This window comes from Mesoplodon densirostris, chromosome 3 (assembly GCF_025265405.1).
Source record: "Mesoplodon densirostris isolate mMesDen1 chromosome 3, mMesDen1 primary haplotype, whole genome shotgun sequence".
In the NCBI taxonomy this organism is placed as follows: Eukaryota; Metazoa; Chordata; class Mammalia; order Artiodactyla; family Ziphiidae; genus Mesoplodon; species Mesoplodon densirostris.
Window position 1 is genome coordinate 23,823,253 of NC_082663.1, and position 17,992 is coordinate 23,841,244.

Sequence of the window (17,992 nt, forward strand, 5' to 3'; positions counted from 1 at the left end):
AAGAATCTGGGCTAAACTAAACTGATTGACTATACAAAGGGTAGAGCACTACTACAAGATGAAAAGTACTAATGCATCCAGAAGTCTGGAGGAAGTCAGACTGGATATAGCCAGGAGGGATAGGGTAACAGGAAGTCAGGCTAAGATAATTTGAGGGAGGAGAGGGAGAACAAGGACAATAGAGCAACTGTGAAGAATTTAGGGTGATCATTTACTAAGGAGAGTTCAGAAAAAAATTCCCATGAGTTATTTCAAGGATTTTATTCTGTGTGATAGCTGAGATAATAAAATACTAAGTCTGTTCACAGTTTAATTAATCAATTAATTAATTAGTTTGTTTGTTTGTTTGTTTGTTTGTTTATTTGCGGTACACGGGCCTCTCACTGCTGTGGCCTCTCCCGTTGCTGAGCACAGGCTCCGGACGCTCAGGCTCAGTGGTCATGGCTCACGGGCCCAGTCTATCATGGCACATGGGATCTTCCCAGACTGGGACATGAACCCGTGTCCCCTGCATCGGCAGGTGGACTCTCAACCACTGTGCCACCAGGGAAGCCCCACAGTTTATTTTGTAATCATTTTTAACATGTCTTGATAATTCCATAGAATATAAATGCCATTCATAATTACTGTACTGTACAAACCAACCTACACAAGTATTCTAACTCTAAGCCTTCCAAGAAGTTATCCATTATTAATTACTGATGCACAGTAATTCAGATGGGTCAATATGAAAGACTGCATTTTTGAGAGCCACATAGTGCAGATTTTTAGCCAAGTTATATTTAATAAAATGTATACTTGATTTCTTCCTTGGAGTAGAAAACCATTAAATGTTATCAGAGATCACCAGATATTCCTAAATTTGCCAATTTCTAAATATGAATAATATCTCAGTATTCTAATTTCTCCATTACTGTAAGTTGAATGGCTTTCTCTATAATGGACATAGTTTCACTTGGATCATCCAAATATTTAATAAGAAATAGCTTCCTTATCTACTTTGAAGCAATCGTCCCTAAAACCTAAGAGGTTACTGTATACTCTGGAAGAGAAATGATAGGTAGGCAACTTCAATGTTGCCCATATTTATTTCTCAAGAAAAGGTTACTACTAAGGGGTAATATACAGTCTTAGAAAACTACCTTTAAAAAATGCAGGATGTTTTGAGAAGGCTGATAGGGAATAATTCAAACTAAAAGCTAAATTCCATTCTGATAAAGTAAGAGCTCTTGTGGATGCAATTAACACATATTATAATCACTATAGTTTATCCTCAGTCCTCAGAGCTGAAGCATATGTTGCTAGAGGCCACAATGTACCAGATTATTCCTAAAATACCTGGCAGTGAACAAAAATAAACAAAAAAGCAACAACAATAACAGCAAACAAATAAATAGTGGGAATTAACTCGCCAATCCAGGAAACCCAGAGCCACTTTTCTTAGAGTATAGGTGAAGAAGCTCCAGAAGCTCCCCCTTTGCCCTTTTAAAGCCTCCATGGTAGACAGAATGATGGCCTCTGAAAAGGTCCACATCCTAATCCAAGAAACCTATTAACATGCTTCCTTACATGGAAAAGGGGACATTGGACATTGCAGATGTGATTATGGTTAGAGGTCTCAAGATGTAGATTATCCCAGTGATAATCTAATTATGGTGAGTTTTAACAATCAGAAATCCTTTGCCAACTGTGGTGAGAAAGATATGTGTTGATGGAAGAAAGATCAGACAAATCCATCAGTGCTGGCTTTGAAGATGGAAGAAAGGACCATGAGCAGAAGAGTGTGCATGACCTCTAGATGCTGAGACAAAGACACTGCTTTTCCCATAAAGCCTCCAGAAAAGAACATGGTCCTGCCAATACCTTGATTTTAGCCCAGTGAAATTCATATTTAAATTCTAACCTATACAACTGTAAGATAATAAATGTGTGTTGTTTCCAAGCCTTTAAGTTGGTGGTAATATTTTACAGCTGCAATAGGAAATTACTACATCACGTAAAGTATTGTTTATCAAGCTTAATGGAAATATGAATTGCCTACAGATCTTGAAAAAAGTAGACCTTGGCCCAGTAGATCTTCGTTAGTTCTCAGGATTCTGCATTCCTAATATGTTACCAGGTTATGCCAGCACTGCTGATGCTGGGCTATACACTGGTTGACAATGACCCTTAGCATGTGCACAGATCTGTGGCCTTATGTCAGTCTGACCCACCCATGAACGTTATGATAAAAAATGTGACTTGTAAACATTTTAATTTTGCCTAAGAAAGTTATCTTGTACTGTTACTGTTGTTTTTTTTCTGATTTCTATTTTGATTCACACTATGTTCAGTTTCTGACCCTGGATCCCCTTTACTGATTGTGTAAGCAATGCTGATTTTTAAAATAATTTTCCTTATTCAGCTGCCTGACTTTGTTATGCTTGTTCCTCCACATGATTGAACTGTTTCACTATTAACTGTTTTGCATATTAACATGGTTGATCCCAGCATGCCTGACTCAACAATATTCACCTTTATGACCAACTTTTTGAATAGAAGAGTTGTCACCCCTCTAACATTTAGGATATATAAAAACCATTTTGTTAATTAGAGTAAAAAATATGTTATTTAAAAGTCTCCATAGCCCCTTACTTAAAACACATCCTGTTTGAGGAAAGAAATGTCACATAATTCTAGGCAAATTACAGGTAGAGTTTCAGAATTTCAGGATCATTAGGTATGATATTTTAATCACTGAAGCCTCTCTTTATGCTGTTCCATTGCTTGTGGTTATATTCACTTCAGTGTAACAATATTCTATTTTTAGATACATTAGAATTTAAATAGATTCTTTCTGTTATCATATCTCAATGTTCAACCTTACATTAAAATTGCCTTAGAAGTTCAAGATAGATAGATACATAGGTACATAAGCTAGCCCCTCCTCCACACTCCAGACATTTAAATCAGAATCTAGTTGAGAAGGGAAGAGATGTTAAAAGCCTTAAAATGTCCCTTGATGATTCAAATCTGCTGCCAAGTTTGAGTACTAGTTATACAAGTAATAATTCTGAAAAAAATTTTGAAAATAATTCTGAAAAAAACTTACACTTTTTTCTACTGTACATAAAAGTTATATTCTAAAATAGTTTGAATTAAATATTACTTTAAAAGTCCATTTCTACTCAATGGATGATAAAGTATTGAAAACTACCTGCATGGTAAGTTAGTTATTTATCACTGTATAAACAACCATCTTAAAATTTGGTAAAATTAAAATATCAATTTATTTGCTCATGACTTCACAAGTTACACTGAGCTCAATTGGTGGCTCTTCTGCTGGTTTCAGCTGAGACCACTCATGTGGTTGCATCATCTAGAAAATCAGTCGGGGCTGAATGGGCCAAGATGGCCTCATTTCTTTGTCTGGCAGTTAGCTGGAGCTGTTGGCTGGGTCAGCTTCGGTCTTGTCCCTTTGGCCTCTCCAACATATCAGCCTAGGTTTCTTACATGATAGCAATGGCATTCCAAGAAGTCAAGACCCAATGTACAAGTGTTTATCAAACCTCTTTTTCTGTAACATTTATTGATATGTCATTTGTCAAAATCACATGGCCAAGTCCAGTCAATACAGACAGTACACAAAAGCTTGAATACTGAGACATGTGATTAATTAGAGACCATGAATGTAGCAATCTGTCGCACTCAGTGTAATGTATTTCACTACTAAAATTTGGACAGGGCTAATTATTAAATACAAATTCTGATTTTAGCTTTTTCAAAATTGTTTTTCTTCTGAAATGTAACTTATTTACAAAAGTACATAAAACACAACTATTAAGCTTAATAAATGAGAAATGACTGCAAATTTTGGTCACAAAGGTTAGGGTTAGGGTGACAAAACCTCTTCAGGATAAGAAGTAGAATTTTGTCAACATCCCAGAATCCCCCTGAATACTCCTTTTGAATCACAATTTCTTATATCACAAGTATGTGCTTTCCTGACACTGTGGTAATCACTCACTTGCTTCTTTTAAGAGCCCCCATGAACAATTTTTATCCTATTTTTGAACTTCATAAGAATATAGTATACTACATATTATTTTCTATCTGATTTCTGCAGAAGAGTATATATTCCAGAGTCATGTTGGTTGCTACATGGAGCTGCACACTGTTGATTTAATGACTGTATTCTATTTGGTTTTATCACTACACCACATTTTCTTTGTTCATTCTATGGCTGCAGGGCATTTCAGTTTCTAGTTTAGACTTATTGTATTTGTTTTAAACATTCATTATTTATAACTCATTGTAACCATATATATTTTTCCAGGTTCCAATGCACATAAACACATTATACACATACCTAAAATGTATATATAATCTCAGAGTAGAATGATTTCTGGATCATATGGCATGTGCTCAAATTAAAAATAATAAAAGATAATAAACATTTTAGCAGTATGTTGTTAATTTTAGTAAGTGTTCCATATTCACTTCATGAGAATGTGGATTTTATCATTATGTAATTCTGTATCTGTCATCTAACAATTGTGTGAAACTTATCTATAAATTTGTTTTAAATTTTTTTATATTTAAAATTATCTGTATATAATGAGAATTTTTCCCCCTAATTTATTTATTTTTCTTCTTAAGTATACAAATATTTTAATTCAATTATGATTAGAGGTGGTAAGAACAAATAAACATTTTGACATGAGATGAATGTATTTGCAATTCAAGCACCATGGAGAATATATTTTTGCTTCCTCTACATCAAATCCTCATCTCAGTTCTACCTGCAGATATTATGCATTTTCTTTATGCCTATTAAATTTAATTACTCCATTTTCATTGGAATTCATTATTATTTTTCTATATTAAACACTTTAAAGTGAGTTTTGGAGGGATGCTTTGAGGGTTTTTTTTATTACATCTTAATATTATGTTCATTATTTTAGAAATGAAATGAAAAAAGAAGTCTTTTTTGAAATCCAATGGCTCAATATTCAGTTAATATTTTAGATACTTAAATCACTGTTTAAGAAGTGTCTTAGTCAGCTTGGACTGCCATAACAAAATCGGATAGACTGGGAGTTCAAACTACAGAAATTTATTTTCTCACAGTTTAGGGACTATAAATCTAAGACAAGGTGCAGATGGTCAGGTTCTGGTGAGAGATCTGTTTCTGGTTGCCTTCTGGCTTTGTCCCCACATGGCAGAGAGAGAAAGAAAGTAAGTTCTCTCACTCTCATGTTATAAAGGCACTAATCCCATCATGTGAGACCCAAAATTATGACCTCATCTAAACCTCAGTAAATCCCCAAGGCTTTCTCCAAATACCATCACTTTGGGGTGAGTACTTCAAGATATAAATTTGGGAAACACATAATTCAGTCCATAGCAAGAAGTACATTTCTCCCTCATTTTTCTCTCTTACTTTCCTTCCCTCCCTCCCTCCTTCCCAATCTCTCTCTCTTCCTTTCTTTCTTACTTTTTCCTTCTTTCTTCCTTCCCTTTTTCCCTTCTTCTCTTTCTCCCACCCTCACTTTGTCTCTTTCTCTCCTTCTTTTCCTTTTCTTTTTTTATCTTCCTTCTTTTTTTATATTGAAAATTCTTTAAACAATAATTATTACATAGTACTTTAACTTTATATTAGTGATCATTTCATGATAATCTTTGAATGATTTATTATCTCTTTGGTTCTTTCAAGTTGTCAGGCCTTTCTTTAAATCAATGGGGCCTACATCTTTTGGTGAGGATAATACAAGGAAAATATACATGATCCAACTGACTGAAACACTTTACAGCAATAGCAGCCTTGTTACACAGTAAGATTGTCATTAAAGCCCAGTAGATCATGTAGACGTAAACTGTCTAATCAGCTTTTCATAAAAGATCTAGATATTCATTTCTTTAGTTAAACTGATCGATAATTAGGCATGTAGTTGTATACTCATTTTAGTTCTATATGAAAGAACAGCAATCGTGATGTATTGAACTATGAGTTTTTTTTTTATAACATAGTAATTTATTGAGGTGCTTTGTATGTTGGTATATATGCACCATTGTTATAGTTTTATTTTTGAATACATTAGTGGATACTAGCAAAACATTCCTGCCACTTTATCTTTAACATGGAGGACTTGGATCTAAGATATATTTGCTCTGTACTTTTACTGAAATATTTTCTCTGGTAAATTAAAAATGAAGATCAACCAAATTCTGATTGTTCATATTTATTATCAAAATGGTTTAATTCAAATGAAAATTGTTTACTCCAAAACAGTAGCTTACTAACTTATTTTTTTACTTCAATTTCTCTAAAATTATTTTAACACTATAATTGTGCACTTCTCCCCATTTTTTAAATTGACCTCTAGATTTTTTTCAACTAGAGTACAAAACATTGCAATAAATACAATTTTTGTCTTATTTTTTAAAATGTCATTTAAAAAATAAAACTATTCCATCCCTATTTTAAATTTATCCTTTGTAATATGAAAATTTCATCGCATATTATTTTTAACATAGTGTGTATACTTTGTTTTCTCATTTAACTTGTATTTGCATTCTCTTTCCTACAATATTTCATCTTAATATAATGTATACCTTAAGAAGTGTGTTTCTGATCACCCCCACCATATTATCCTTAAAAATTGTAAGCATAATTTTATTATTTAAAAGCAATTTATTTTGCCTGATTATAAAACTTTTTTTTGTGGAATTAGTAATCCTTACAACTATTATTAGCAAAAAAAATAATAATAATTATAACCTCTCTCAATTTTGAAAAACACATTAAAATTGCAATGCAAAAGTTTATAGAGAAGTATTTTTTTTCTTTTTTTTCAATTGGACGGAGTGCTGCCTTGTTAATGTAAACTTCTTTGTACACAGATCTTTTGAATTGTCCATGCCTGGGACACCCACAAATGTTTTACCACTGCCTTTTTTGACATTTTACAATGAGTGAAAACTATGACTTATTTCCATAAAGTGAAAAAACAGTGATTGTGGAAAAAAAAAGCAGATTGGAATATAGAATATCAATGACATAGGTATATCTTCAAACAAATAAATTCTAGGAAGGAAATAAATTCTTAAAAAATATTGATACCAATACACTTCTTGTGAGGTCTTCATTATACCTCAAGAGTTAAAAACACCCTGATTTGAAGACTTGTCATTCCAGGGAAAGAATTCAAAGACGTTTATTTTCTGAAAATCTCATAAGGTCTTTCACTTTAGACTCTCCAAAAGAGGCATTCCTTCTGAAAGGAATGTTAGATTAATTAAACTAGGAGGCCACTAGACTGAGGTAATGCTAATGCTCTGGCAGCATCAAAAATAGCCAAGACATGGAAGCAATCTAAATATCTATCAATGGAGGAATGGATAAAGAAGATGTGGTACATATATACAATGGAATATTACTCAGCCATTAAAAAGAATGAAATAATGCCATTTGCAGCAACATGAATGGACCTAGAGATTGTCATACTGATTGAAGTAAGTCAGATGAAGAAAAATATCATATGATATCACTCATATGTGGAATCTAACAAAAAAAATGATACAAATGAACTTAAAGCAGAAAAAGACTTAGAGATATTGAAAACAAACAAGAAACTTATGAAAACAAAGAGGAAACGTGAGAAGCAGGGATAAATTAGGAGCTTGGGATGAACATACACACACCACTATATAAGGTAGAGAACCAACCAGGATCTACTGTATAGCACAGGAAAATCTACCCAGTATTCTGTGATAACATATATGAGAAAAGAATGTAAAAAAAATGAATATACATATATGTATAACAGAATCACTTTGCTGTACTCCTGAAACTAACACAACATTGTTAATCAACTACACACCAATAATAATAATAAAAAAAAAGCAAACCAAAACCTAAGCTTGTAAATGTCTCAAACTTACAAGTCAAAACCTGAGGACAACCAATCACAGTCAACTAGGCTTTAAGTTATAAGCAATCAATAGTTTGCTTGTTTGGCTTGAGGCTTTTCTCTAAAAAGCCTCTCCCTGAGATTCTGTGGGAGAAGCACTCTTAACAACTTCGAGTTTGGTGCTGCCTAATTTGAATTGATTTTGCTCAAATAAACTTAAATTTTTTTAATATGTGTCAATTTATATTTTATCAGAAATAAATTAGTGAAACTCCTATATGAGAAATCAAATAATGGAGAGACCTTCAAGATAGTAGAGGAGTAAGAGGTGGAGATCACCTTCCTCCACACAAATACATCAGAAATACATCTACACGTGGAATAACTCTTACTGAACACTGGCAGAAGACCTCAGACTTCCCAAAAGGCAAGAAACTCCCCAGGTACCTGGGTAGGGCAAAAGAAAAAGCAGAGACAAAACAATAGAGATAGTACCTGCACCTCTGGGAAGGAGCTGTGAAGGAGGAAGAGTTTCCACACACTAGGAAGCTGCTTAACTGGTAGAAATGGCAGGCAAGCAGAGGGGAAGCTTCGGTGCCACAGAGGAGAGCGCAGCAACAGGGGTGTGGAGGGCAAAGCAGAGAGATTCCCATACAGAGGATCATTACTGACCAGCACTCACCAGGCTGAGAGGCTTGTCTGCTTACCCACTGGGGCGGGTAGGGGCTGGGAGCTGAGGCTCCAGCTTCGGAGGTCAGATTCCAGGGAGAGGACTGGGGTTGGCTGCGTGAACACAGCCTGAAGGGGGCTAGTGCACTACAGCAAGCTGGGAGGGAGTCCAGGAAAAATTCTGGAACTGCCTAAGAGGCAAGAGACCATAGTTTCAGGGTGTGCAAGGAGAGGGGATTCAGAGCACTGCCTAACGAGCTCCAGAGATGGGCGCAACCTGTGGCTACCAGCGTGGACACCAGAGATGGGCATGAATTGCTAAGGCTGCTACTGCAGCCACAAAGAATCCTGTGTGCAAGCACAGGTCACTATCCACACCTCTCCTCCCAGGAGCCTGTGCAACCCGCCACTGCCCGGATTCCATGATCCAGGAACAACTTCTCCAGGAGAACACACTGCACGCCTCAGGCTATTGCAACATCATACCGGCCTCTTCTGCTGCAGACTGACCCCGCCTTCCATACAACTCCCTCCCCACCAGCCTGAGTGAGCCAGAGCCCCCTAATCAGCGGCTACTTTAACCCCATCCTGTCTGAGCTAAAAATAGATGCCCTCAGGTAACCTACATGCAGAGACAAGGCCAAATCCAAAGCTGAGCCCCAGGAGCTAAGCAAACAAAGAAGAGAAAGGGAAATCTCTCCCAGCTGCCTCAGAAGCAGCGGATTAAAGCGTCACAATGAACTTGATGTACTCTGCATCTCTGGAATACCTGAATAGAAAATGAATCATCCCAAAATAGAGGAAGTAGACTTTGGGAGCAACTGTAGAAATGGGGTTTGCTTTCTGCATCTAATTTGTTTCTGGTTTTATGTTTATCTTAGTTTAATATTTAGAGATTATTGTCACTGGTAGATTTGTTTATCGATTTGGTTCCTGTCTTCCTTTCCTTTTTAATATATATAAATATATATGTTGTTCCCTTTTTCTTTCTTTGTCAGTGTGTATGTGTATGCTTCTTCGTGTCATTTCGTCTGTATAGCTTTGCATTTACTATTTGTCCTAGGGTTCTGTCTGTCCTGTTTACTTTTATTTTTAGTATAGTTTCTAATGCTTGTTATCACTTGTGGATTTGTTTTTTTGGCTTGGTTGCTCACTTCTTGCTTTCCTTCCTTCTTTTATTTTTTCCTTTTCTTATTACTTTAATTTTTTATTTTTAACAATTTTCTTTTACTTTTTGTTTTAATAACTTTATTTAATTATTTTTCTTTCTTTTTTCTCCCATTTCTTCTGACCATGAGGCTGATAGTGTCTTCATGCACTGGCTAGGTGTCAGGCCTGTGCCTCTGGGGTGGGAGAGCGGAGTTCAGGACATTAGTCCACCAGAAACCTCCTATTTCCATGTAATAGCAAAAGGTGAAAGCTTTCTCAGAGATAGCCATCTCAATGTTAAGACCCAGCTCCAATCAATGACCAGAAAGCTACAGTGCTGGACACCCTATGCCAAACAACTAGCAAGACAGGAACACAACCCCACACATTAGCAGAGAGGTTGTCTAAAATCATAATAAGGTCACAGACACCCCAAAACACACCACCAGATGTGGTACTGCCCACCAGAAAGACAAGATCCAAACTCATCTAGCAGAACACAAGCAACAGTCCCCTCCATCAGGAAACCTACACAACACACTGAACCAACCTTAGCCACTGGGGACAGACACCAAAAACAACAGGAACTATGAACCTGCAGCCTGAAAATAGGAGACCCTAAACACAGTGAGTAAAGCAAAATGAAAAGACAAAGAAACACACAGCAGATGAAGGAGCAAGGTAAAACCCCAGTAGACCAAACAAATGCAGAGGAAATAGGCAGTCTACCTGAAAAAGAATCCAAGGTAATGATAGTAAAGATGATCCAAAATCTTGGAAATAGAATGGAGAAAATACAAGAAATAATTAACAAGGACCTAAAACAACTAAGAGCAAACAAATAATAATGAAAAACCCCATAAAGGAAATTAATAATTCTCTAGAAGGAATCAATAGCAGAATAATGGAGGCAGAAGAACAGATAAGTTACCTGGAAGATAAAATAGTGGAAATAACTACTGCAGAGCAGAATAAACAAAAAGAAATGAAAAGAATTGAGGACAGTCTCAGAGACCTCTGGGACAACATTAAACTCACCAACATTTCAATTATAGGGGTCCCAGAAGAAGAAGGAGAGAAAAAGAAAGGGACTGAGAAGATATTTGAAGAGATTATAGTTGAAAACTTCCCTAATATGGGAAAGGAAATAGTCAATCAAGTCCAGGAAGCACAGAGAGACCCATACAGGATAAATCCAAGGAGGAACACACCAAGACACATATTAATCAAACTATCAAAAATTAAATACAAAGAAAACATATTAAAAGCAGCAAGGAAAAAACAACAAATAACATACAAGGGAATCCCCATAATGTTAACAGCTGATCTTTCAGCAGGAACTCTGCAAGCCAGAAGGGAGTGGCAGGACATATTTAAAGTGATGAAGGAGAAAAACCTACAGCCAAGATTACTCTACCCAGCAAGGATCTCATTCAGATTTGATGGAGAAATTAAAACCTTTATAGAAAAGCAAAAGCTAAGAGAATTCAGTACAACAAAACCAGGTTTACAACAAACGCTACAGGAAATTCTCTAGGCAGAAAACATAAGAGAAGAAAAAGACTTACAATAACAAAGCCAAAACAATTAAGAAAATGGTAATAGGAACATACATATCAATAATAACCTTAAATGTAAATGGATTAAATGCTCCAACCAAAAGACAAAGACTGGCTGAATGGATACAAAAAAAAAAAAAAGACCCATATATACACCATCTACAAGAGACTCATTTCAGACCTAGTGACACATACAGACTGAAAGTGAAGGGATGAAAAAACTTATTCCATGCAAATGTAAATCAAAAGAAAGCTGGAGTAGCTATTCTCATATAGGGAAACAATTGACTTTAAAATAAAGATCATTACAAGAGACAAAGAAGGACACTACATAATGATCAAGGTATCAATCCAAGAAGAAGATATAACAATTGTAAATATTTATGTACCCAACATAGGAGCACTTCAATACATAAGACAAATGTTAACAGCCATAAAAGGGGAAATCAACAGTAACACAATGATAATAGGGGACTTTAATACTCCACTTTCACCAATGGACAGATCATCCAAAATGAAAACAAATAAGGAAACGCAAGCTTAAATGACACATTAACAAGATGGACTTAATTGATACTTATAGGACATTCCATCAAAAACAACAGAATACACATTCTTCTCAAGTGCTTATGGAGCATTCTCCAGGATAGATCATATCTTGGGTCACCAATCAAACATTGGTAAATTTAAGAAAATTGAAATCCTATCAAGTATCTTTTCTGACCACAATGCTATGAGACTAGATATCAATTACAGGAAAAAATCTGTAAAAAATACAGATACATGGAGGCTAAACAATGCAGTACTAAATAACCAAGAGATCACTGAAGAAATCAAAGAAGAAATAAAAAAATATTAGAATCAAATGACAATGAAAACACTCTGACCCAAAACCTATGGGATGCAGTAAATGAAGTTCTAAGGGGGAAGTTTATATCAGTACAATCCTACCTCAAGAAACAAGAAACAACTCAAATAAAAAACCTAAACTTACACCTGAGCAATTACAGAAAGAAAAACAAAGAACACCCAAAGTTAGCAAAAGCAAAGAAATCATAAAGATCAGATCAGAAATACATGAAAAAGAAATGAAGGAAACAATAGCAAAGATCAATAAAACCAAAGCTTGTTCTTTGAGAAGATAAATGAAATTGATAAACCATTAGCCAGACACATCAAGAAAAAAAGGGGGAAGGCTCAAATCAATAGAATTAGAAATGAAAAAGAAGTAACAACTGACACGTTAGATATACAAAGGATCATGATAAATTGCTACAAGCAACTATATGCCTATAAAATGGACAACCTGGAAGAAATGGACAAATTCTTAGAAAAGCACAACATTCTGAGACTGAACTAGGAAGAAATAGAAAATATAAACAGACAAATAACAAGCACTGAAACTGAGACTGTGATTAAAAATCTTCCAACAAATAAAAGCCCAGGGCCAGATGGCTTCACAGGCGAATTCTACCAAACATTTAGAGAAGAGCTAACACATATCCTTCTCAAACTCTTCCAAAATATAGAAGAGGGAGGAACACTCCCAAACTCGTTCTACGAGACCACCATCACCCAGATGAAGATGTCCCTCAAAATTCATAGGTTGAAGCCATAACTCTTAATACCTTAAAAAGTGAATATATTTGGAGATTGGGCTCTTAAAGAGGTAATTAAGGTAAAATTAGGTATTGTGGGTATGACCTAACCAAACAATGATTGGTGTCTTTATAACTACAGGAGCTTAGCATACAGGCAACACACAGACTGAAGGGTAATAACTAGAGGACACAAAATTAGAAGTATTTTTTTATGGAGAAAGATCTCCAGAGTCAAGTTACAAGAGAAAAGTTGGAGAGAAAATGTTTCATTATACAGTTTACTATTAATACTGGTAATAAATGCTGGGTTTTTTTCTTTTTTTTAATCCAAGGAAATAGGCTGTCCTCATTTTAATTCTCTTACATATTGTGGGCACGTAAGGTCTAGTGCTTATACTGTTCTTGGGAGAAAGGAAAAAGGCCTGCAAGTGTTTGTGGTTGCTGAATAACTATCAGAACTTTCTCTCTGTGAACTGTTCTTCTCACCCAAGAAGATAATTTCAGAGGCAATCACTGAATATTAAAATTAATCTGAATATTAGCAAACTCATACAGGAAACCAAGCACAATTACCAGACTAAACTTTTAACACTTAGATTTTTTAAATAAAATTTAAACATTTGCTTTGTTGGCAGAAAATATAATTTTAAACTCAAATTCAAATAAATATATGATTTGGCAAAACCATTGGCCAGCCTCTGCCCTACATTTCTACTTTATTATTACAAATATCAGGAAATAAATTTGTTATTTTGGTCAGTGTCTGATAATTTCTACATGTGTAACATTTTTCTTTGTGATTCAATAAGAAAAAAAAATCAAAATTTCAATACATCACTGGCCAAAGGGTTTCAAACAGACATTTAATAGACTTAAATCGAAAATATCTATAAAACATCTACAAACTTGCTTTTACAAAAAACAAATAAAATGTAATTTCTACCAAATTAATTGGAGAAATGAAAACATTTGATCATACATTATATTAGTGTCCATGTTGAATAACAGATGTATCGCAAAGAGTGTTTTAGGAATTTAAATTGGTGCAACTGCCCCCTTTACACGCCACCCCTCTTACACAGTCAGGCTGAGCTAGCACCCGGACCTGGAATAGGGCCGTAGCCTCTGACGCGCCCACCGCCTCCCGCCACCTCCGGACCATGGACCCCCGCAAAATGAGCGAGCTTCGAGTCTTTCTGAAAGTGTGCAAGCAGGACCTGAGCGTTCTGCACAATGAGGAAATGCACTTCCTGAGAGAGTGGGGGGAGAGCATGGGGGGTAAAATACCACCTGCTACTCATAAAACTAAATAGGGAGAAAACACCAAGGAAGAAAAAACAGTAAGAAGGCAGAGGAAAACATAAAGACAGACGAACCATCAAGTGAGGAAAGTGATCTAGAAACTGACAATGAAGATGTGATTGAACCAGACACTGATGCCCCTCAAGAAATGGGAGTTGAAAATGTAGAGATAACTGAGAATTTGATGGATAAGGCAAAAGATAAAAGAAAAGTGGCTGCCATTGATGCCCTAAATGATGGTGAACTACAGAAAGCCATTGACTTGTTCACAGATGCCATGAAGCTAAATCCTCGTTTGGTTATTCTGTATGCCAAGAAAGCCAGTGTCTTCATCAAATTACAGAAGCCAAATGCTGCCATCCGAGACTGTGACAGAGCTATTGAAATCAATCCTGATTCAGCTCAGCCATACAAGTGGTGACGGAAAGCACACAGACTTTTGAGCCTTCAGGAAGAAGCTGCCCATGATCTTGCCCTTGCCTGTAAACTGGGTTATGATGAAGATGCTAGTGCAATGCTAAAAGAAGTTCAGCCACGGGCCCAGAAAATTTCTGAACCTCGGAGAAAGTATGAGTGAAAACGTGAAGAGTGAGAGGTCAAAGAAAGAATAGAAAGGGTCAAGAAGGCTCAGGAAGAACATGAGAGAGCACCCAGTGAGGAAGAAGCCAGACGACAATCAGGGGCTCAGTATTGCTCTTTTCCAGGTGGCTTTCCTGACGGAATGCCTGGTAATTTTCCTGGAGGAATGCCTGGAATGGGAGGGGGCATGTCTGGAATGGCAGGAATACCTAGGCTCAATGAAATTCTTAGTGATCCAGAGGTTCTTGCAGCCATGCAGGATCCAGAAGTTATGGTGGCCTTCCAGGTTGTGGCTCAGAACCCGGCAAATATGTCAAAATATCAGAGCAACCCAAAGGTTATGAATTTCATCAGTAAATTGTTGGTCAAATTTAGAGGTCAAGCAGAATGCCCTTCTGACAAATAAAGCCCCTGCTGAAGGAAAATCAACTTAGATCACCTAATGGATGTCACAATAATACAAACCAGTGTTACCTCTGACCTCATGAAGAAAGTAGGGTGCTTTGAAGATAATCACTACCCCTCTGCTCCCAATGCAGCTGAAACACTTTACAGTGGCTTGCCATTAGGGTATTCATTCAGATATGTTTTCCTACTAGAAATTAAAAACTTTAAACAATTTTTAAACCTTAAAAAAATGTTTAAAACAAAAGGGTATGTTAATCCCTACATTTTTCTTTACTAATCAGTTTGTTTTTTCACCTTTGAGTTAATTAAGCAAGGAAGATATTTCAGTATGGAAGAGTCATTGTTCAAGTTTGAGTGAAATAAAGATTTATTAGTGGGAGGCAAATGTAACATTTAAATAGATAAGGTTTGAGTTGGATATATGGTCACTGAGTCATTTTGATTTGTCTTTTTAATTGCTTTATTATTATTATTTTTAATGATTTGCTTCATAGAACTATTGGGAAACCAGTATTGCAGTAGGACCTGGGTAGTGACTGGAAGTACTTGGCAAGGCAGCAACAATCTTACTACATTTTAAATAATGTGTACCCTTGGGCAGATGCATTTAAATCTTACACTGGGGTGAATGGATGACTTTTATACAGCTGCAGTAAAATTGGATTACTTAAAAATAAATAAATAAATAAATAGGTGCAGGTGTTTTGGGAAACAATTTGGTATTAGCTCTTTTTTATCTATATATAATCTTGGCCCTGGTATTTTTACATTCACAAATTCATCCTATAGGTAAATATGTGCATGTATTTAAAAATATAGCCATGGTTATGTGTTTCAGTGCGTTTAATAGCAAAAAGTTTAAAACAACTTGTGTCCATCCACAGGAAACTTGTTAAAATAAATAAAGGGGGCCCTTTTTTCATGATTCTTTTACACCATTGAAAAAGATGAAGTAGATACAGTATATACTAATACAGGGAAATATGTATTATATAATATAAAGAAGCAAAAAATGTTTGCCAAACAACATTAAGCTATTAATTTGCCTTCTGAAAAAAAAAAATTTTTGGTTCCACATCTTCCATCAGCTACTACCCATATTACTGCTCCCCTTCACAACCAAACACTTTTGAAGAATTAATTGTCTGTCACTAAATCCTTTCCCATTCTCTCTTCAGCTGTAGTTGTCCCCGCTACACTACTAAAATCTCCCCTTGACAAAAATCACCAATGACCTCAAATTGGCTAAAACCAATGGTCAGTTATCAATGTTCACTTTATTTGACCTGACTGATAAATAGCAGATAACTGACACTATCCATTCTCTTAGAAATTCTTATTTTGCCTTTTTTAATTGAAATATATTTGATGTATAATGTTGTGTGTATATATATAAGGTGTACAACACATTAATTTGATACATTTATATGTTGTAGTATGATTGCCATTGTAGCAATAGTCCTTCTATCACATCATATAATTATTCTCTCTTCTTGTGATGGGAAAATTAAGATCTAGTCTCTTGGCAGGTTTGATGATTATAGTACAATATTGCTGTCTATATTCCCTATACTGTGCATTAGGACTTATTTATCTACTAGTTGTAAGTTTGTACCCTTAAACAACATCTTTTTGCCTTACATTTCACTTAACACACTCTTCTTCCTTTCCTTCTATCTGGTATGTGACGTGTTCTAAATCTTCTTTACTGACTTCTACTCATCTCTTATTATTGGAGTAACCAGTGATCATTCCTTCTACCTCTTATTTTTATGAAATTATTTTTCTTGGTGCTCTTAGTTACATAGTTTCAAACAATACTTATATGTTGAGAACTATCCCCTGAATCTCACACTCTGTGTACAAATAAAACATCTGACTGAACATCATTTATTAAACAAAAGTGATATCAACTTCGGGCTTCTTAATTCATGTGAATTACACTGCTTTTTATTATAACACATATCTTAATGCTGCCCTTGACCTACCTTTCTTTTTCTTTTTGCAGTACGCAGGCCTCTCACTGCTGTGGCCTCTCCCATTGCGGATCACAGGCTCCGGATGCGCAGGCTCAGCAGCCATGGCTCACGGGCCCAGCCGCTCCGCAGCATATGGGATCCTCCTGGACGGGGGCATGAACCCGTATCCCCTCAATCGGCAGGCGGACTCTCAACCACTGCGCCACCAGGGAGGCCCTACCTTTCTTTTTACATTCATCTCTTTACTTAAAGATTTCCAGTCATTATCAAGCAGAATGAGATAGTTTTGTTTATTCTTTAGGAATTAATTATGATTGTTAAGTCAGATTTCAGTATAGATAGACAATATGTCACTGCGCATGATGTAGATGCTATTCTAAAGGGATGTGTTAAGGGAAGCAACATAGTTAAGTGTTTACTATTGCCTAGATCGTGATTTAGATATATGTACAGAGGGGAGTAAATGTTTTGATCATGCTGTTTTCCCTGCAATGTTTTAATATAGTGCTATTTGGATGCCAGGATTTGGGATGCAATATTTTGATCACAAAACATGCTTTTATATTTATGAATACAAATTAAGTAAAAAACCAAAAACCTCCCCAATATTATGGATTAATTTTTATTAAAAAATTACTTTCCATCATGAAACTTTCACTACCAAGATAGTATTAGTATTCTATATGGATAAACATACTTCTATATGGATAAACATACTTCTCATACGTTATTATTTAATGTTAATTTAAATTAGTTTGTTTTAATTATTTTCAACCTAAACATTATACTTAGTTTTTACAAAATGTCACAATAAATACTACAATAATATTTTTCTTATTTGTGTTTCAGATTCA

At 35.5% G+C, this 17,992-nt stretch overlaps 1 pseudogene; it reads left to right on the forward strand.

Moving 5' to 3' along the window:
• The first annotated feature begins 14,030 nt into the window (after positions 1–14,030).
• On the forward strand, positions 14,031–14,764 carry LOC132485134 (hsc70-interacting protein-like; annotated as a pseudogene).
• Positions 14,765–17,992: the final 3,228 nt, after the last annotated feature.